Raw genomic sequence first — 24,191 nt, forward strand, 5'->3', positions numbered from 1 at the left:
CATAGCAATTCATATTCTGGGGAAGTCCAATGTGATAGCAGACAAACTGAGCAGTTCCATTCTTCTACCTCACGTGGTCTCTCAACAAGTATGTGACACAAATGATTTTTCGTCGATGGGGCTAATCTTACTGCAATCTTTTTGCTTCTCCCCTAAACAACAAATGCAGCCGCTACTTTGTCCTAATCCCCCCATAGGGGAAATCACTGAGGGGTGCTCTAATTCATGACTGCCCCCCCGGTCTACTTTATGCCTACCCGCCAATCCCATTAATACCAAAATCTCTACAGAAAGCTGCCATGTTGAAGAGCAAAGTCATCCTCATTGCACCTTACTGACCCTGACAGATTTGGTTTCCCTTCTTTTGGACTCACTTATTTCACCAACCTTGGACTTTGGATCCGACTCCAGATCTTCTGTTTCACCTGATGGGCATGATCCTTCCCACAATCTCAAACCTCAAGCTTATGGCCTGGTTTCTCCAGTTCCGTTAATGGCCAGACGACCAATGCTCTCTTCCCGTCTGTCATACATATTATTATCTTCCCACAAACCTTCAACACAATATCTCAATGCAAGTAAATATCCTAGTCTCCCCTAGACACTTCTCCCGACTGCTGCAATGAGTGCTGGCCACTTCTCATTCCACCCGAGCAACACAGGCATGCTCTTTCCTCCTTTTTGCTGCTACAAACCCCTGTTTGTTATTGGAGTGCTCCTCTGAATTTAAAGAAGCCATTCTGCAGCAAACAGGGACAGACAGCCCTTCTACAAGCAATCTTCTCATTCCACCCGAGCAACTCGGGCATGCTCTCTCCTCCCTCTTGCTGCTACAAACCCCTGTTTGTTACTGGAGTGCTCCCCTGAATTTAAAGAAGCCGTTCTGCAGCAAACAGGGATGGACATCCCTTCCACAAGCAATCTTCTCATTCCACACAAGCAACGCAGGCATTCTCTCTCCTCCTTCTTGCTGCTACAAATCCCCATTTGTTATTGGAGTGCTCCCCTCAATTTAAAGAAGCTGTTCTGCAACAAACAGAGACAGACACCCCTTCTACAATCAATCTTCTTATTCCACCCGAGCAACGCAGGCATTCTCTCTCCTCCTTCTTGCTGCTACAAACCCCCATTTGTTATTGGAGTGCTCCCCTGAATTTAAAGAAACTGTTCTGCAGCAAACAGGGAAGGGCATCCCTTCTACAAGCAATGTAGGAGTTATTCTATGGCTGTAACTGAACTGTACTGTAATTTAGTAAATATAGTGGCTCGCACACTTGCAGTGTTTTCCCAGAGAACATCCTTTGTATTTTCCTTATATTCCCTGCTATGTATTGCTTCTCCCTTCTAGATCTTTAACTTCCTCCTCTCTTAGGCCACTAGATGGCAGTATAGGCTGGAAATACATGGTTTGTTAAGCACGGGGAAGTTCTCTTTGGCTCTCTCACCATACCTTATAACAACCAGCGGACTATCAGGAATATTCCCAACAACTGGAGATATAGCTGATTACAAATAAGCAAGACATTAAGTTATCCTAATCTCTCCCTTAACATTTCACCTCAAAGCCTGCTAAATCCTACTGTGTAGTGTACACTTACCTGAGGTATACCTTTCATAGTGCAGTCAAACTGATTGTTTTTTTTTTTCAAATTTTTGCAGCTCATCCTGCTGGGCTGAGCTTAACTGTGAATATACTCTTCCCTGCCTCTCACCTAACACCTGTTCTAATCCCTACTCCCATCCCTCCCCACCAGAAATCTATAACTAGAGGGCCGTACCTGTTGCGCATTTTTAGATATCCTAGACTCCCCTAGATGCTTCTCCCGACTGGTGCGACGTGTGCTGGCCAGTAAGCTTTGCTTTTTTTAAGATCATGTACCTTACTATCGGAACCATTCCTCATATCAACTGTTGTGGTATATACTAGATCACAAAGCTAATGTAGTTGCTTAAAATAATCTGTGGGTTAATACTGCATCTGTTGCTGTTAGATACAAGTGTCTCTACTAAGATTTAGATGCCTAGACATAAGTTGTAGTAGAATAACGTATTTTCATCAGTTGTTGCACTTTTACTGTAAGTTATGCTATAAGGAATTGAACCCACTCTGAGCAATCTACCCTTTCTCTTCAGCATATCATTGCTGTACCTGAGCATATGTTTATGTTTGTCTACTATTATGATGTACCGAATATAGAAGATATTGTTCGTTTATCAAATACTGTATGGTTGTTTGTTCTATATATTAGTACTTATCCCTCCCTATTTGACCAATATAGCCTTGTGGTCTATCCCTCCTTGATGTTTACTACTCATATCTGTGCTATCTCTCTACTGCCTTTCATCCCCTCCCACTGACCCACTGTTTCAATATCTCTCCTCGAGTGCACATCTTCCATTGTCCCTCAGAACATGTTGTTTTAACTGCAGGTTACATGAGTTACCATTGTGTATCCTGTGCTCCTACTTACCGTTATAGGTCATAATCTAGCCCTCTATGTTCTTATACCTTTTCACAGCCACAGTCCCACTACAGTCTTTATTAAAATAATTTTTGTTCTTTTACAGCTTCTCATTCCACTAAGCAATGCAGGCATTCTCTCTCCTCTTTCTTGCTGCTACAACCCCCCTTTTGTTATTGGAGTGCTCCCCTGCATTTAAAGAAGCCATTCTGCAGCAAACAGGAACAGACATCCCTTCTACAAGCAATCTATGTGTTAGCCTATGGCTGTAACTGAACTGTACTATAACTTACTAAATATAGTGGCTCGCACACTCGCAGGATCTCCCCGGAGAATGTCCTTTGTCTTTTTCTTATATCTCCTGCTACATATCACTTCTCCCCTCTAGAACTTTAGCTTCCTCCTCTCTTAGACCACTAGATGGCAGTATAGAGCTGGAAATACATGGTTTGTTAAGCATGGGGGAAGTTCTCCTCGGCTCTCTTACCATACCCTATTACAACCAGCAGACTGTCACGAATATTCCCAACAATATGAGATACCGCTGATTACAAATAAGCAGGACATTAAGCTATCCTAATCTCTCCTTTAACATTTCACCTCAAAGCCTGCTAAACCCTATTGTGCAGTGCATGCTTACCTAAGGAATACCTTCCATAGTGTAGTCAAACTGATTTTTTTATTCAAATTTTCACGCTTCTTCCAGTGGTCTAAACCACTCCATTCACCCTCACTGCACTCGGGTTCACTCTGCTCCCCTATTCTACCCTACTCCCATTCCCACCCACCCCCACATCACTTTAACTTATATTTACAGACCACACCCTTCATTTACCACTCAGTACCTCCCACCATCCTAATTATCCCATCAAACAGCAGTACAACTTCAACTACACCACAGCAATCCACTCACCACACCCCCACTCTAGCTAATCCAATCATATACACTCACTGCAATACTCCACTCACAACATCCACACACCCTCATACTAGGAGCAATGTTCCATAGCCCACATACTCGCATACTACCAACCCTGTACTTATCATTCACAACTACCATTGTACTGCAACTCTCAGCCCTCACCACCTACCACACTCAATGCAAAATGGCACCTCTTCTCCAAGGCAAACTTCAGCCTTGGCTATCACAATGTACCCCCAAACATTCACATAGCTCCAAGCCTCTTTAGACCCTCCCACACTGACTACTATCCACAAAAAATACAGTCTATTAAATACAGAATCCAAACCTCCCTACAACACCATATGATAATCTATAAATTTAACAAACTCCACCTACATATTCTATATAAACTAACATGTAGTGGTGACATACACCCCAACCATGGGCCTAACACCATATCCAACCCAGACCCTAATCACATCACTCCTCTTATCCCTAGACACAAAGCCTCTCTTCTCTTTCTTAACCTTAACGTTAGAAGTATCTTAAATAAACTTCATGAGCTTGATGCCCTATTAGCTCTATATAAACCTGAAATTGTATTACTGACAGAAACCTGGCTAAAACAGAAATCAACAGCAATGAAATAACAGCACCAGGTTATAATATCATATGCAGAGACAGAAAAGGCAAAAGGGGTGGGGGTAGCACTGCTATACCAAAACCATCTCAACTTAGAACAACCAGATGAAAATATTCCACACATAGACAATGAAGTAATCATCCTTAGAAGATTGAAACTGAATCCCACTAACATATAAATATTATAGGCTGCTATTGCCCACCAGGTAACAACATTTCCAGTATGGAAAAAACTACTATAATAGATCTCAAACTCCTTACCACAGGAAAACATCTTGCTAGGATATTTTAATATAGACTGGCAAAATTGCACCAGCCATAATCCATCTACCTATATCAGCCTTCATGGGTTTACCCAGCTTATCTCGTCCCCTACTAGATTTGATAAAAAATCCAAGCATCACTCCATTCTGGACTGGATTCTTATATCTAGTCCTTCACTCGCATCCCATGTAGGCTGTCTGTCAGACAGCCTAAGTGACCATCAGCCTACCTTCCTTCTTAGAAGAACTCACCATATTAACCAGACAACCTTTAGAGTAGTCAGAAACAAAAATAACTTTAAACAAGATGACTTTATAAATGCCCTAAAACATTACAACTGGAAGTTACTATCACAACTATCTCTATAAGATGCATTACACTACTTTAACACATCCTTCTTACAAATATTAAACCACCATGTACCCACTAGAACCATTAGAATTAAATCAAAGTACACTCGCTGGCTAACTAAGGCAACTAAATCCATTCTCAAAGAGACAAAGCATTGATACAGTTTCACAAAAACAGAACCCACTCCACAATACAAAACTACTCAGAACTCCACAATAAAGCCAAAAACACATTAAACTAGACAAATATCAACTACTACCAAAACCTCCAAGATAAATACATTCACAATCTTCAAAAATTCCAGTCCACTATAAGCCCTATACTTCTAACAGGGAAATCTGCAACTCCTACACCAGCTGCAGTTATTAACCTGGATAATATCCCAACTCAGTTTAACAAATATTTCACAGAAACAGTTTAGACCCTTGCAGAAACCCAAACTAAAAGTAGCTGCAGTGACTTACCCTCCACCCAAGACAACACAAACACACATGATAACAACTCCCACTTTTGCCTATACCCAGTGCTAATCAAATCCATTTTAAAGCTCCTCTACAAGATTAAACCAACCACCCTGGCCACAGACTGCTTACCAGCTGAATCCCTACAGCCAGCTGCAGAAACTATAGCCTATCCTGTTGCTATTCTCATAAATAGGTCAATATCAGAGTGTAAGGTACCTACTATATGGAAAATCTCCCACATAATACCACTGCACAAGGGAGGCAACTCCTCAGAATTAAATAACTATCGACCTATTGCTATTTTATCTCCCTTATCAAAAATACTTGAAAGAGTTGTTCATACACAGCTAATGAACTACGTTCTAAAAAACAATCTGCTATCCAAATATCAGCATGGTTTTAGTCCCTTCCACAGCACCACCACAGCTCTAATGTCCTTTACCAGCACAATCAACTACCACTAGACCTGTCTAAAGCTTTCGATATGGTCAACCATAATAAACTCCTTAATACACTATCCAACCTAAACATCAGCACCCCCTCTATCTCATGGTTTAAAAACTACCTATCAGGGTGCCAACAAGCAGTAAAATGGCAGAACCAACTATCCTCTCTCTTACTAGTATCCTTAGGAGTCCCTCAGGGCTCTATCCTTGGCCCACTACTCTTCTCTCTATTTACCAACCAGCTCTCTACCTCCACACCCAATGCCTCAGTAGAGCAATATGCTGATGACACCACCCTCATATGTGCAGCCCACACATTACATGACCTTCACTCCCTAACCCAAAACTGCTTCTCACGAGACCTGGTTCACTAATTCCCAGCTTATCCTAAACCCAATCAAAATAAAACTTATCTTCGGACCTTGTGGACCCCCACATGTGACAGCTTTACCATAATGCCCATGAACAAAACCAAGATCACCCCCACCTTCCACATCAAACTCTTAGGTGTAGAAATAGACAATAACCTCAGATCTAATATTCATATAGCCCAAACTATCAAGAAGGTTCACAAAAAACTCAGACTCCTCTAGCAGAACAAACCATTTCTCACTAGACAAACTAAAACCACCAGCCAAGACACATCTGTTGTCAACCCTCCTCTACGCTACCCCAATACTGACCAACCTCTGCAAAACCAACCTAAACAAACTAGAATCTTGTTACAAGATTGCTAGATTTGGTACTGAAATCCCATATATAACCCATCACTGTTTAGCACTCAAACAACTAAATTGGCTAGAGCTGCCTCATCTACTGAAACTCAACCAATTAACCATGGCACACAAACTATACTACTACCCAACTAAAACCCTAACACTCCAGAACCTAATTACACCTTATTCTATGACAAGAACCTTAAGATCTAGTATGCAGAACCATCTAGATATCATCAAACATAATAATGAAGCTGGGAAATCTTTCTTCAGCTATTCTATTTCAAAAACATGGAATACCCTACCCAAATGACCTGGAATACCCTACCCACCTAGCCTGCAATACCTCCACTACACAATTCAAAAAGCTCCTCAAAGCACACTTTATGAATACCTGGCTGCAACTCCCCAGGATGAACTATCACTTAACAACTTGTTCCCATCTTAACTCTTATATGCCTACTATTTCCTTCACTATCCTCAGTACTAATCTACATGTTTTGATACATAGATCCACTAATCCAAATTCTCTACACATCTAACCAACCAGAAACCCTGGCTTAATCTTTCCCTCTAAACATTATGTTTACTAATCAACTCTGTCTTACTTCTCCAATTCATTCACTCTTACTCAAGTATTCAGTGATGCTGCTTCTTAGTAACAACTAAACTAGCCACATCATCTCAACTATAATATTCTCTCACCCCTCTTACTTACTTTTTCCTGACTGACTCCTACATCCAAACCACCAATAGGAGAGTAACATACCACCTAGACCACAATTATGTAAAAAGTGATGATCTGTCTTGTATTGTTTCTATATTATCGCAACATTATATAAAAAATCTAGATTATTTTCTTACTATGTACTATATGGAACTATGTCCTAAACTTTATTGTCTTTATTACTATGTATTGTATGACATTTACTATGTTATAACTTATCCACAAAGTGTTTGCTGATTTCATATTGTTTATTGTATGTACTCTTCACATTTAATGATTTTTTTTTATGTAATCACATGCATTGTTATCTGAAGCTTTTTTCCCTGGCCCCCGATCTGTGTCCAATTGGACTTTCCCAGTAAACAAATGTAAAATAAAATAAATAAATAAAAGATTTGATTACTGGCACAACAAAATTATGTAGAGCCAATTTTAAGCCCTGATACACACCGATCTTGAGTGTTTAGCTTTAACTTTTTAAGAAGGGGTTATTTCCTCAACCATTAAACTTCAGTTAGCAGCAATATCAAATTTTCACATTGGATTTGAATGTTCTTCAGAAGCTCTCATAAACTGTGCAGAGCTTTCTTGTGAGTCACTCTTCTTTTGAGACCTCCATTTAGAGATTCTACTCACCTATGGGATCTCAATCTGGTACTGCAGGAACTTATACATTGTCCCTTTGAACCAGCAGCTAAATGTGACTGAGTATCTTACCTGGAAAACTATTTTTTATGGTAGCCATTGCCTCTGCTAGACGAGAATCAGAGATTCAAGCCTTGTCTTCAAAACCTCCGTACTTGATCTTTCACAAGGATAGTGTAACGCTGCAAACAAATGCCCCTGTTCTTCACAAGATGGAGTCAGAATCTAATATCAATCAATCCATTAATTTCCCAGTATTCTTTCCTAATTTTTGCAAACAAGGGTGAATGCATGTTGCATTTACTGGATGTTCACAGACAATTATGTTTTTTACCTACGTAGAACAAAAGAAATCAGAAAAATGGACCAATTGTTTGTTTCATTTGATGAACTGAAATTGGGTAAATCACTTGCAAAAGTGACTTTAGCTAGAAGGCTAACTGACTGTATTCCATTTATCTTTAACAAATTGGGTGTTACCTTACCACAACCAGTATGGTCTCTAGTCTCTGAGGGTAGAGCATCATATGGTTCAACTGTGCTCAGGAATATCCTTCCTTAGAGTCCACCCAGGCTTACAGGTAGCTGGAGGTTCTGTCCCATCAGCTGAGGATAGAATGAAAATTAGCAACATCAGATAAAGAATAACATTCCATATATGTTGTCCATTTTCATTCTTCCTCAACTTCCTATCCCCCAACCTCCACCCATTATGTCTACAAACCTCTAGATGATTGACTCACAGTCCTTTTGAATGAGCTCCTGACATAGTTTTTCTCTTTAGGACACATATACATCTTTATGTATCCTTTCTTTACACATATTGATATATATTTCTTCTAGTAAAATCAGCAAACAAGATCAGAGATAACTTAAGGTTGGTGCATTATGGGTGATGAAGAGGGTGGAGAGTTTTTTTGGTTCTCACGAGCTTTAGTAATGGCCAAGTCAGATCCAAAGATTTGATTCAAACCCATCAGTTGAGGGGGAATGAAAATGGACAACACAGATGGAACATTATGTTAAGTACATAACTTCTTTCTTGGAGTGTACTGGGTTGTCTTGGCAACTGATTGAAGCAACAGATCTGAAGGAGAGCAATATTAAGTCACTGTCATCTAAATTGCTTGCTTATTTTGATTATGTAAAAGCAGTCAGACAGTGGACATGACAAGAAATATAAGAGTTATTTCCAGATAATTCATACATTGAATGTATCATCAGTTTGTAACTACTTGACTTGGCAGTGGCTTCACATGGTGAAATTAATTCACAAAGTGACTGGACAACAACACAATCCAAAACTGATAAAATTAAACTGAGTCGTTAAGAAACCACATAAAATGACTCCGTTTAATTTTATCAGTTTTGGATTGTGTTGTGAGTTTGATGGAAGAGGGAGCCGGTATAGATGCCACTGAACACATTCCCATACAACAGCTTAACACATCGATTGGGAACTTGTCGGCACTTATCGAGGTGCTGACAGCACAGATTGTTGGCCTTGGGAGGAATTTATCGACCGTACAGACTACGTTTGATCATTCAGTTATTTCCACGCAGGCCACCAGTGTACCTTTAAGTGGGTCCATTCCACCAGGGCAGGGCAGCCCTATTCTTGTGTCACCACGAACTAGTGGCTCAGTGATTGGTCCCGTAGCTACAGGAAGTGCAAACAACAACGCTGCAAACTCAGGGCTTAATGGCGGTACTGTTCGTCCATTTTCTGAATGGATTTATGATGGTTTTCAATGTGATTTTGGTAGGGACAACACCCAACCAGTAAGAGGAACTGTCGATCAGCAGTTGAAAGATTTAGAGAGAGAAGTTTTAAAATTTCACAAACTTCAAGTGGAGAACTGTTATGCATTCGTAGGCAACAGGTACATAAAGGACTTAGGACATGGAAATATCCCACAGGTACTGTTGCAGGGTCTGACTTATGCATTGAATTGACTGCAATGTTTAATAGACATGGATGTGAATTGTTGGATGTTTTAATTCCTGATAATGACAAAAAAAATGGAATGTTTAAAAACGAAAATTGACGGTATAAATGAAGGCTTGCATAATGATTTATTATTTCAGTCTAAGGTAAATGACTACAATGCAGTTTTTGTCAACGTTGATAATGTTATTACCACCATCAAAAACAAAAAGGTGAAAAAATTAGATAGAAATAGGCCCGAATATGAGCAAGGGAGAGCCTATCCTTTAGTTCATAGTGATATTAGCAGTGGACAGAGTGGCGAAACTGACGCCAATCCTGTGGGGGTGGTTGGGAGTTAGGATGACAACACTAGTGACATCCAGGAAAATATCATCCCTTTAGATGTACCACCCAGGAGGTCGAAACATCTCCAGAATCAGAATCAGGTACAACATCACCAAGGAGGGACAGGTCAGTGCAACTACCAGAATTTTTACCCCCAAAAGGGCAGAATACACAGGGGGAGAGGGTTGACGAACAGATGGTAGGGTGTGAGTTTGAACAAATCTACAACATTATATTGAATGAGGCTGGTGATTTCAAAATTTATAATTATAACGATTTGAATATCACTCCAGCCTGGGCTAACTTACTCCAAAAGGGACTAAATTTTGTCCCTACGAGGAAGCCTAGGGTTGAGGGTGCATTACTTGATTTGAAAGTGTTTATCAGAAAACTGAATTTGAAGATGTATTTTGATAAAAACATTCCACTTAGTAACACGTCTGAATGTAGAAAAATCAGTACATTCAACCCCCCCGCATCCGACTCTGCATGTCTTCGAAAGTTTATGTGCAAATTAGAAGAGTACATCATTTTAGAAATAGGGATGTTTGTTATAATCTTTCCGTATCAGAGATGGAACTACTGAAAGAGATTATGGACAATAGTGCTATCAGGGTTATGAAACCCAAGGGTGGGGGTTTGATTAGTATGGACCAACACAGATATGTGGAGAAAATGCTATTGCATTTGTTTTCTGAGTCCTATGATGAGATTTTTAAAAATGAGTTAAATATTTCTTACAGAAATATTGACATTATTTTAAATGACTTACTACTGAACGAGCAAATCTCTATCAGTGAGCACAACTTTCTTATGCAAAAATATCCTCGTACCCCCACCATTTTCGGCATCCCTAAACTCCACAAATGTATGGACAACCCCCCCCCCAAACCTACTGTGGATGCGAAAGAGTCCAAGACATTCAATTTGGCTAAATTTATAGATCACAACCTGAAACACTTGTTATTACAGCACACACGTGCTCAAAGATTCCTGGGATTGCCTTAAAAAGATACAGAATTAATTATATGCAGACCAGTTAATACTGGTCACTATGGATATCAAGGATTTGTTTACAGCCATCCCCCACAATCAAGGGCTTGATATGTTTTATGCCCATTTATATGCCTTTTCTGTGGAACGGCATTCTTGAATTCAAATGTATAGAATATTGATGGAATTAGTTTTACAAAACAATTTCATTTTATTTGAAAATCAACTTTTCAAACAAAAAGTTGGGGTAGCAATGGAGGTGGCGTGTGCCCCCCTATTTGCTAATTTTGTCCTTACCCAATGGGAGCTTAACCTTGTTTTTAAACACGCTTTGTACAAATATTGTAAATTTTATGGGAGGTTCCTTGATGATCTTTTAATTTTTTGGGAAGGGACAATGGAACCACTCCTGGAATTTTACGATTTTCTTAATACAAACACAGGGTACCTCAAGTTGACAATGGTGAGCAACTTTACATCTATTAATTATCTAGATATCACCACAGTGAAGGATACCCAGAATAAGAAATTCTTGTCCACACTTTATAGAAAACCTACTTATTCTAACACCCTTTTGCACTTTGACAGTTGTCATCCAACATATCAAAAGAAATCTTTGGTCAAAGGTCAGGGTGCTAGAATTTCCAGAATGGTCAGCGACTTTATGCAAGAGATGGGAGAATTAAGGAGTATGCTTATTCGGTGGGGATACCCAGGTTCATTTATTGATCCTATTTTGAATGAAGTTGTTATGAAAAGGAACAATGGACAATTTTGCTCCCTCTAAGGTACTTCAGGAAATGCTTCTATCTTGGACGTTGAGGGTAGTCCTAAGTCTGATAAACAGGCTATAATAAATAGCCCCTATACTGATGCTATGATTCTCACGTTTAATTCTTTATTTTTTTACTTCAAACAAGTTTTATACAACAATTGGATAGTTTTTATTTCAGATGAGACCTGTAAATCTAGGCTTGGTGTCAAACCATGTGTGGTGTACAAAAGGGACAGATGTATCAAGAATTTATTGGAAAGTAATCGTGCACATCAAAAGGTGGGCCAGATGCGTAAATGTGGTCACTGTGCACAATGCCCCTTTATATATGAGACCTCTATTATTAATATCAAGGGGTATGGTAAAGTGCAAATTGAAAAGAAGTTAAATTGTCAGAGTAAGTGCTTAGTATATATTGCAATATGTCAAGCCTGTGGTAAATTTTATATTGGCAAGACGATTAATACATTATATAAGCGTATATACCAGCACCTATATGACATTAGAAAGGGTAATATCAACAATGCACTTGCGAAACACATTAAGGAAAAAACACAATATTTCTTTAAATTCTCAGGTTTAGAGCAAATTCAGGTCGACAGTATTAGGGGTGGACCAGTAGACCTGGTATTAGAATTTAAAGAATTGCTCTGGCAATTGAGATGTAATGCCACTAACAATTTTGGCTTGAATGATACACTGTCAATTTCTAGTTATTTGACATTAAAATCTGAGTTTCATATTTTCTAGTTTTACATGTGGTGGGTTTGATATCCTTTATATTTATGTAGGTACTGATGGTTGTTTAATTAGTGAAATTAGTGGGGTGTGATTGTGCAGTAAATGTTTCAACAAAGTCTTTTTAAAAACAAAATTTCTTCTAAAATCATGTTTTTTGAGGGCAATATTTTGTCATAATTTTCATATTAACTACTTCTGTATATCAATTTCTGCTGTAACATTTAGCAAGCCTAACTTAAACTTTCTTGACTAGCAAATTTTTTATGTCAAATTTGGTGAAAAGGTTTTAACCGATGTTTGGTCATATTTTTAACAGGTGACACAAGTGGAAGTGTATTTAACTAATTAATTTATGTTTAAATTGATTCTGATGAAGTCTAGTGGCGAATGCCTGACGAAAGCACTTAATTCATTAAAGTGACTGGACAGTTAACTGTGGATTAGAAAATGGTTGGTTTGATGATTTGCTTAGATAGTATCAAGATTTGTTTACTGATTTTGTCACTTTATTGCATTAAGACAGATTCTACAGTGCTACTAGTAGTGCGCACACAGAGGAAAACTCCTGTAGCTTTGTGGAGTAGACCTAAATTGGTGTTGAACCTGAAGGAGAAAACAAGTGTGATTAATAGTCACACATACAGTTACATAAAAAATAAAAACCTTAACATTTTTTCATGCATTATACAATGAATGTTTTCTTTCTTTAATAACAACTGTCATACACTCCAACATTACATCTATTGAATACTTTTGGCAAATGCTTGATGAGGAAAGTTTGTTTTTTCTTTTTTTTAACTGCCATGGGATCCTTCTTCAAGGACTAACCTACCACTCTCTTACTGATATATTTATCCCTTTCTTTTAGAGTGAGGGCCAGGCATCTCCACTCTGGGCTACAGTCCTGAAGCCTATTCATTACAGACCAGAGGGCCTAATCAGTCCATTTGTCCTCTGGACAGAGAGGCAGAAAGATAAAAGTCAGGGAGCAAGCCAATCTGTAGGATCTTGTGGACTTCCCAGCCAACCCCACTAGTCCCATCTTCTCTGCCTGACCCCTCCAGCACATATGCCATTAAACAAACACTGTTCAGCTAGGTCACACTCAAGGTTTCATCCTTCTTCACCATGGGGCTGGCCACAAACTGTTTAGTTTTGATTCACCTATGGGAAGGGACAGATGTTTGAAATGCTCATTTGGTATTTCATCAGAACGCAACCAGAGCTAAGAGCTCTGAGACAACAGCACTACTCACTACACCACTGAACCAATAATCAGTTACTTTTATACACACATCATGATCCTGCAAGACCTTCAAAGATAGCCACTTACATACAATGCTAATACATGTGATGGAAAATGAAAGAGATTACAGACAAAGTGTTTCTCTTAAATACACTGCAACCACCCCCCCCCACACACACACACACACACAAGGATAAGCGATAGCATTACTAGTTTTCAATTGATTTCAGCGAAAACAGTACAATATAATACATTGTTTGATACCAATCCTGCTGCTCCAGATCAGCGAGTGCTTAATAGTGATCAAACAGCTGGGGTAAGACATTTGTATCCACAGATGGCCTCCGTATGCATCAATTATAGCCACAGATTGCAGTAAAAAAATGATAAAAAATTGACAATTATACACTATTTCCTCTTAGTTCTCACAAATGCATACTCATTTTGCAATGCCAGAGTAACGACTGTTTAAAATGAGCAAAAACAAGAAGGTCAGTCAACTACTTTCATCCACAGAAAGTTCCCACCCCACTCAGCACTTATAGCCATTTCTGTGTGTTCTTCAGTTGTCTGATTGTGATAAAAAGTATAGCTACTGATGAATTTCACCTTTGTGCAACACTCACAGAAGCTACACTTTAAAGTTTTCTACTTTGCTTCCTGTAGATCACAACAATCCTGCAAAGCTGTAATAATGAGCAAACAATAGCAGTTAATCATTTTTCTCCACAGACAGCCCCAGTAGTTATGGTTAATGTTTTTGCATGCATCACGGATGACAACTCTTATAAATAAATAAACAAATAAAATAAAAAATCACTCAGATTGTTAGCTCAAGAATCAGGGACAATGCCAAAAATATTAGGGAAACCAAGTATCAAAATCAGGGACATATTTTAACTATTGTGCTTACATACTGAGAGTGTTGTTAAAATAAACACAGACATAAATTCTTACTAAGTTTACAGCCAAAAGAGAACATTTCAATGCTCAAGCACATCACCCAGTACTGGTGGAAACTAGCAGTGCAACCCCCATTCAGTAGACTTTCTCCAGATACTACTGGTGAAATTTTGCAGTCAGACATCCAGACTGATTTTAAAGGTTACTATGGAAATATACTGTTTGATAGCTAAGAACAGACTATTCCAAAAACAGGGTTTACATTAGGTTCAGTATCTGTCATGCCATCTGTTTTTGTAGATGTGATAGTGTAGGTTTAGGTCTCTGGAATGGGTGTTTCACCTAAACAGAACAAAAAGTAAAACAAAGAGTTTAAAGATTGCTGGGCCATTCATAGCATGGAATGTGAAGCACAGATCCCCCTCAGAGGTCTGCATGAATAGGGTGACACGGCTTTTAATCTATCTTTTGGTGAGGAAATAACGTTACTCAAGCTGGTTTAGGTGCTTGGTGAGGTACATGCTGAAGGGTGCATTATATTCAGCGATGGGTTTAAGAAGGGCTGAATAAACTGGGATTATAATTTATTTGGAACTCAAGGAGATGCTAATAAGGATAAGCTATCCAAGGTATAAGGATTTTCTAACCACCACATAGGCATGGTGGTTAATGGGGAAGTCTGTTATCAATATATTTACCCAAGTCCCTGATGATTGTGTCAAATTTAAGTAGAACAGGTATGTGTGTTAAGCGGTAATGATGCCAGATTTACCAAAGGAAACTATACTGCAATGCTTGATGTTCAGGGCAAGAACGTAATCAATGCAACAAGTATTTGTTTGGTCCAGCCCTTGCTGGAGAATTTGAGTATCAAAACAGGATCTGACAGCCACTTCCAGTTTGCAATCATCAGTAACTGTGGTCAGCCAAACTCCTTTGATATTATTTATTTTATTTTACATTTGTTGACCAGGCTAGTCTAATTGGATATATGTCCATTTTTAGTAGAGGCCCGGGGAGATAAGCTCCAAGACATGATAAAATACAAATACAATTACAAACAACAAAAAGCAAAATCTGTAATAAAAAATAGCAAATACAATAAAAATATAATAAAAATAATCAAGCAATGGTAACGTGTTGTAAAGCATAGAGGTTAGCACAGAGTGTGTAAAGAGGACAAGAGTCATAAACAGTGCAAATTGAAAGGTACAGGGACATCGTACAGATAAAGTCAATAGTAGAGAAAGGAAGTTAGTTGTGTAGTGATGTTACTAAGAATTAACTTGAAAAAAGGTATGTAAAGAGGAGCGAAATGGTGTAAAATGGGGAGACATGAGAAAAATATAATAAGAAGGAAGATGTAACAGTGGGTAGTAAGCACAGGATAGGCAAAGTCAAGTTTAAAGAGATAGATGACTAGTCTGGTTTGGTACAGGAGCATAGCCAGTATGATTTGAGGTAAAGTTTACGTCTGTTTTTGAAGAGTGATAAGGAAGTAAGTGAGGAGAGGTCATTAGGTTTTATATCACAAAACATATATCCATGTTGAGGATAGAGCCTAGTGGGACACCATCAGTAGCATTTTATGTCTAGACATACTCCTGGCCTTAATGGCCAGTCAGTCAGTTACCAATCCAGTGAACTTTATATGCATTGGTGTTACATTGGTATAGTTTGTCAATAATTCCAGCATGCGGGATAGTGTCAAAGGTTTGGCCATGGCCTCAGTAACCTTTTCAAAGAACTCAGCCTAGATGATCAGGAGCAATTTGCCTTTTACAAAGCTGAACTAATCTATATCCAGGGATACAGGGTCATCTATATCATTATTTATTTGTTCAGCTGTAATACATTCCAAAGCCTTGCAAATAATACTAGTAAAACTAATAGGTTTGCACTTCCAAGAGTCAGTAGAAGGGCCACATTTATGCAAGGGCACCACAACTAAAATTCTCTACTCCTCTGAGACATAACCAGAGGAGGCACTCAGACTTGAAAAGTTGATTTGTAGGCTTTTGCTAAGTGGGACTTTACACTTCTCAGCAGGCATCCAGTGATATTTGTTAGACTTATAGCAGCAGTGTTTAGAAGAAAGTGTTAAAATACCTTGATCTAAATTAATCTCAGGAGGGGGAATGTGATGTAGAATGAAGGGGAGAGAGGGGAGGATAGGTGGAGTGAAGTTGAAAAAGAATTTCTTCGCAAGAATATTAGCAATGTCCATGTTGTCAGAGATGAAGGTGCCATCTGAGATAAACTCAGTACAGAATTGTATGTAACTTCTAATCTTCTCAATACAGCTGAGGAAGGCCTTATGTTTATCTTTTGAATTAGTTGTGATCCTACGTTGACAACATAGTTTGCACAGCATGCATTTTCTGAAGGCTATGAAGTCTGATGTTCAAATGCCTGTCATTATTTAGTAAGTGCAACCCTCAATAACTTAAAACAAACCCACAATTTTAACAAGGAACGAACCAAAAATATGAGAACAACTCAGGAACAGTCTGCAAAATCAGAGACTGTTGTAAGATACTCTGTCTTCCCTTAAATTCCATCCATTGCCCATATCTGGTTGTCTGCCAAGATTTAGGAAAAAAACTTATCTCATGCTCTTACTACCTGCTGCTGTTCTCATTCAGAGCATAACTATCTGCTTCCTTTCTGTTCCACAAGTCCAGCAGATCAGAAGACAGCAAGGACCAGAATGCTATGAACTGATTAGTCAGGTACACATTACCTCACCCACAGGACGACATTTAGTTAGGGCTAACTTTCTGACCTTAAAAAAAAAACTAAAGAGTAAATGTTTATGATTAGAAGGAAATAATCTTGAGCAGTATACTTACTGTCACTGAGAAAATGCCACAGTATTAGCAAAAGGTGACTAACTTCAATAATTACATTTGTTATTAGTGTCATTCTAAGGGAATCCAATGAATATCAAGCTAAAGACACATGGAATACAATACATGGAATACAATATTACCTATTTCACCAATGGTATACTGCAACCACCAACCCAGGGATTTCACATACTGGCTAAGACATTCTACATGACCATAGTGCCCTTTTTATGCAATGGTGATAAAGGACAGTGAGGGAAACGTACTCACAAGTGAGGAGAGTGTGTTGAGTAAATGGAAAGAGTACTTTGAAGGGCTGATGAATGAAGAGAATGAGAGAGAGAGAAGGTTGGATGATGTGGGGATAGTGAATCAGAAAGTGAAGCAGATTAGCAAGGAGGAAGTAAGGACAGCTATGAAGAGGATGAAGAATGGAAAGGCTGTTGACTCAGATGACATACCAGTGGAAGCATGGAGGTGCTTAGGAGAAATGACAGTGGAATTTTTAACCAGATTGTTTAATGAAATTTTAGAAAGTCAGAGGATGCCTGAGGAGTGAAGAAAAAGTGTTTTGGTACCTATCTTTAAGAATAAGGGTGATGTGCAGAGCTGCAGTAACTACAGAGGGATAACATTGATCAGTCACAGCTTGAAGTTATGGGAAAGAGTAGTGGAAGCTAGGTTAAGAAGGGAGGTGATGATTAGTGATCAGCAGTATGGTTTCATGCCAGGAAAGAGCACTAAAGATGCAATATTTGCTCTGAGAGTGTTGTTGGAGAAATACAGAGAAGGTCAGAAGGAGTTGCATTTTGTCTTTGTGGACTTAGAGAAAGCATATGACAGGGTGCCTAGAGAGGAGTTGTGGTATTGTATGAGGAAGTTGGGAGTGGCAGAGAAGTATGTAAGAGTGGGACAGGATATGTACAAGGGTAGTGTGACATTGGTGAGGACTGCGGTGGGAGTGACAGATACATTTAAGGTGGAGGTGGAATTACATCAAGGATCAGCTCTGAGCCCTTTCTTATTTGCAGTGATGATGGACAGGTTGACAGATGAGATTAGACATGAGGCCCCATGGACTATGATGTTTGCAGATGACGTTGTGATATGTAGTGAGAGTAGGGACCAGGTTGAGGAGACCCTGGAGAGGTGGAGATATGCTTTAGGGAGGAGAGGAATGAAGGTCAGCAGGGCTAAAACAGAATATATGTGTGTAAATGAGAAGGAGGGTAGAGGAATGGTGAGGATGCAGGGAGTAGAGCTGGTAAAGGTGGATGAGTTTAAGTACTTGGGATCAACAGTTCAGAGTAATGGTGAGTGTGGAAGAGAGGTGAAGATGAGAGTACAGGCAGGGTGGAATGGGTGGAGAAGAGTGTCAGGAGTGATTTGTGACAGACGGGTACCAATAAGAGTGAAAGGGAAGGTCTACAAGAGGGTAGTGAGACCAGCTATGTTATATGGGTTGGAGACGGTAGCACTGTTGAAAAGGCAGGAGTCAGAGCTGGATGTGGCAGAGTTAAAGATGTTAAGATTTGCACTGGGTGTGACTAGGATGGACAGGATTAGGAATCAGTATATTAGAGGGTCAGCTCAGGTTGGACAGTTTGGAGACAAAGCAAGAGAGGCAAGATTGCGTTGGTTTGGACATGTGCTGAGGAGGGATGCTGGGTATATTGGGAAAAGGATGCTAAGGATGGAGCTGCCAGGTAAAAGGAAAAGAGGAAGGCCTAAGATGAGGTTTATGGATGTGGAGAGAGAGGACATGCAGGCGGTTGGTGTGAAAGAGCATGATGCAGAGGACAGGAAGAAATGCAGAGGACAGGAAGAAATGGAAACAGATGATCCACTGTGGCGACCCTTAACGGGAACAGCCGAAAGAAAATGATGAGTCTACTTCGGTTACCAGCCTAGTAAATCCACATTCAAATCTGGCAAATATCAGTGTAGGAGCCAAAATAAGAAATTGATTTCTCTTGTGGCCCTCCTGATTCTAGAAAACATGGATAATTGTATTGTCACTGAAACCTGGTTCCAGTGCAGTGACAACATTCCCTCCTTATCTGGTTTACAGTCTGTCACTCATTTAAGCATACAAGTAATAGCAGTAGTGCTGGTGGTGTCATGTCTGTCTTTATCCAAAGTGCCATTACCTGTAGGGTAATGAAACAGGACAATAACCATCAATTCCTTTGTCTCCTACTATCTGCAAATAAGACCTCATGTCACATCCTGGACAACTACTGCAACCCATTCATGACACCTGGAATTCATGAAGCATATGTTAATAATCTGGGCTCCCTTTCCATTGATCCAACTATGGCAAATAACTTACTCATCTGCACTTCAGCAAAGAAATATGCTGTGTTTACTGGACTTTATCACTATAAATTCCTTCAACCAAATAGCACCCTCTGCACTATAGGCATCAACATACTCATTTTGTTTTCCAAATACCTTTACTGAATTATCACTTGTGACACAGACAAATTTATATTCATATTCATGCAAAAGTAATCAAACTATATTAACATAACAAACATTATATTTCACATGTATTGCTACAGATCATATAACCTAAGCAGTATTGTATAAATTATTCAGTTCCTACTTTTTTAAACAAGAAATATCTTAATTAAACCATCACTTACTACATAGGCAATCATACATTTATATAAATGAAAAACAAACCACACCAACACAATCCTAGTCGCAATAACTTTATATCACAAATCATACTGACACACTCCCAGTTGCAAAACTTTATACATCACTTATAATCTACCCAATCTTTCTCAGTTAAACATTACATAGGTCATTTAAGTCCTGCTACCTTTTAGGCCTCATTCCTCCCTTGCATGTATTGTGCCAACAATTTCCTTTTTTTCTGTGTAGTTTGCTTCTACCCTTTTCTAAAGATCTTGGTTCCAGTTGTTTTATCTCTGTTATTATATTCACTACTTCCAGTATAGTTGATTTAGATTTTAATTTCCATTTTCTAGTAATTGCTTTTTTGGCAACCACCACTGTTAGACACAGCAAGGCCTTACCATGTCTAGGCAATTCCAATTCTATGTCATAGCTCAGAAAAATCATCTCCCTTGTCAGACCAATCTGCCCACCCAGCATCTCCGACAGTGCATCTCACAGGGAATTCTTACAGTCTGCCAACTCACCACATTCCCAGAAAATATATTCCCAATTATCTCTTTCTTACTCTTCACATCTCCAACATTTACTGTCTACCTAAGGAAAAATTATCTGGACTTGCCTAAACATGGTAAGGCATGGGGTATAAAAATATCTATGTAAACATTTCCTGGCAAAAATCTTAAATCTTCTAGATTTTGTTGCATACTTGCTTCTTTGTGAATTGCTTATCCAATCTCCCTTCTCAATCCGTTCTAACGTCCTCTGCTTGACTCTTATAGTCATTGTGCAATATTTTATATGCTTTTTAATGGCAGCTTCTGTGCTAGATTCTATTAAAAACTCTACCAGTGCTGGTCTTTTGTTTAGGACCCCCCTATTTTTCTCTTTGCCTATACTCTGATATCAATCCCTGATAGGGAAGACAATCTCTAACTTGCAGTCCAAATAAATTCTTGGCATCCCATTCCCAGTCTATCACCTTTCCCTCTCTAGTTATTTACTCCCAATACCTTGGTTCTTTTGCCAGTTTTCTTCAATAAATTCCAGCCTCCCTCTTGCCTGTTGTCTTTATCCCTAATTGCAGTTATCCTTATTGGCAGAATCTCCTTTCTCCATTCCCGTGTTGGTTTAGTTCTTAGACTACTTTTTGCTACTTCATGGATATAATATTCTGCATGATTATTGTTGTTCTTCTGAAAGGTCTGACTCCAAAATCCCAGTCTCTCCTTACTTCTTGAGCTTCCCCCATGTTTCATCATCATCCCTTTTTACTATGAATTATAGTTTTCTGGTTTTGCTATGTATACGTGTATACTATTTATACCTCTCTTCAAACAACAAATTAAACTGTACTTCCAAAACCACTGGCTTTGCTCATGTAATACACCTGGCTGACTTCCCCCCCCCCCCTCTCCTGACCTTTTCACCTTATCTTGTGCTAAAGACCTAACCATTACCTTTATTTTCCCTTGTATTCCTTCTATGCTCTGACCCATTTTCTCTTATCTCTCCTATATCCTCTCCTTCTTCTCTATCAACTTATACTTTTTTTCTTATTATAGTAGGAACCTTATGGCATAGCCTGTTTGAATTAAGTTAGAATCTTTGAAACTGACCTAAATCTAGTCACAACTTTTTGATGTGTGCCTTAATTTTTTTTAACTTTATCACCACGTTTTATTATTATTACTTTTATTACTTTTTTTCTTATTTGTACTAAATGTGTTTATTAACAATATGTCTCATTGTTTATGTTTTATGTGGAGTTTTCCTCTACTGAAAATGGAAATATATCCAGCTAGACTAGCCCGGTCAACAAATGTAAAATAAAATAAATAAATAAATAAATACGAATTTTTACTGTATAGCTCTGAAATACCCCTTCAAATTGGGTATCCCAGTATGCCCTGTTCTACTGGAAGAATCAGTTTATACCACTTGACTCTTGCCATCTTCACCATGCAGATAAAGTCCTTCAACTGTTTATTAATTGCTACTCAGAACTTCTCCTCTGGTTGATAAAAATATGCCTGACCTGTGTATAAGACTAAAGGGACTAAAACATTTTAACTGCTTGTATCTTACTATCCATATCCATACAACAAAGCTTTCATTTTCTCAGTTTTTGTATTATCTTTGTTTAGTCTCTTCCCACAAATCCTTAGCTGCCGCAGTAGTATCATTTTCAATCCATACTCCTAAATATTTCATTTTATCATGTCCCCATAAATATTCCTGAACCAGTTCATGTGTGGGTACATAATTTACCACTATTGCCTTTGTTTTAGCTTCATTAATTTTGTATTCCTAAATATTTCATTTTATCATGTCCCCATAAATATGGGCATTTCTGAATCAGTTCATGTGTGGGTGCATAATTTACCACTCTTATACTTCCCTAACCACACACCCCCACTTAGTCAGCCCTTCCCACTAATTACAACCATCCTATCACAACTCATCCTTTCCACACACCCACCCCCACTCCCACCTCGATAAAATTTCACTCTTCACTATTACCCCACCCTTTTTCGCTAACCCATCTACTACCCCAACCACAATGTATCCACTTATTCCCACCTTATCCCAAAACCCTAAAACATATAACTACCTCATACCCGTGCTTAGAATACTTTATGTCTTTACCACATATGAATTCCACTACCTACCTAAGTCCCAGTATCCTACATCAATCACAACCACTAGCATCCAAACACACACCCCGCCACCAATATTACCCCACTTCCTCACCAACTGCACTACTCCAAAACCTCTCCATCCCATACATCCTACTTACTTAAACCCAAGGACTAAGAACTATTACCAACTCCTACTTAAGTTCACCAAACTCATAAGGAGTATATTACCTAACCTCATAACTAACGGTGACATCCACCCTAACCCAGGCCCAAACACAGCAGCTACCTCTAACCCCATAAATAGTACTCCTACCAACCTAAGAAGCTCACATAATGCTCCCAAATCATTCCTAGTCTGCCACCTAAATATCAGCAGTATAAATAAGAAAATCCACTATCTACACGCCCTCCTAGACATGCACTCCCCTGATCTACTCTGCCTTACAGAAACCTGGCTCAAACCCACTATCCCTGATAATGAAATATTACCCCCCAACTATAATATAATAAGACTTGACCGTAAAGGTAAAAAAGGAGGCGGAGTAGCCATCCTATATAAATCCACTCAAGATATCCACAATTAGCACCCCACAACACCTAACAACTACCAACTCTGAAATAATCATCTCAAAAGTACAACTTAACAAACACAAATCTATAAACATAGTATGCAGCTATATTCCCCCAGGCAACAACATAGCCACCTTAGAAAGCACCCTTCAGTGGTTATCCACTACCCACCCCCAAGAAACAATCATTCTCGGGGACTTTAACATCGACTGGATAACTTGTTCAGCAAACTTCCCCACCACCCATATTAACTTATATGGTTTCTCCCAGACTATTACCACCCCCACCAGAAGCAATAAGCCCACAAAAAGGAAAGCATCCTAGACTGGATCTTAATAAATAACAAACCACAGTTATACAAATCAGGCACCCTACATGAGTGACCACCTCCTAACCTATATAATCAGGAAAAGGGATGACATGTCTCACCAAACCACCTTTAAAACCCTTAGGTATACAAAGACCTTTAACCTAACTAGTTTCCAGGATGTTCTTAACTCATGTAAATGAGTCAATCTGAAAACACTTCTCCTTGACGAAGCAGTCTCCGAATTCAACACTAGATTCCTGGCCATCTTAGACAGGCATGCTCCCACACGTACAATCAGTACCAAAAATAAAATTGCTCCATGGCTAACCAATACTACTAGACAAATACCTACTGCTAGAAACTCAGCATGGACCTCCTGGAGAGCCACCAAATCTCCACACGCCCACATTACATTCAAACAAATGAGAAATGAAGCAAAAAGGTCTATTGTGTTAGACAAACAAAACTACTATTTCAGTTTACAGCAAAAGCACCAGAATCAGCCTCAAAACTTCTGGCCAGGTCTGAATAAACTGCTCCACCCAGGTAAATCCTCTACCTCCACCCCCTCAGCTACCCTACAACTACCTCCTAAATGTGTTGCTAAGACCTTTAACACT

Source organism: Protopterus annectens, chromosome 8.part0 (assembly GCF_019279795.1).
Source record: "Protopterus annectens isolate FY-2018-M chromosome 8.part0, PAN1.0, whole genome shotgun sequence".
Lineage (NCBI taxonomy): Eukaryota > Metazoa > Chordata > Ceratodontiformes > Protopteridae > Protopterus > Protopterus annectens.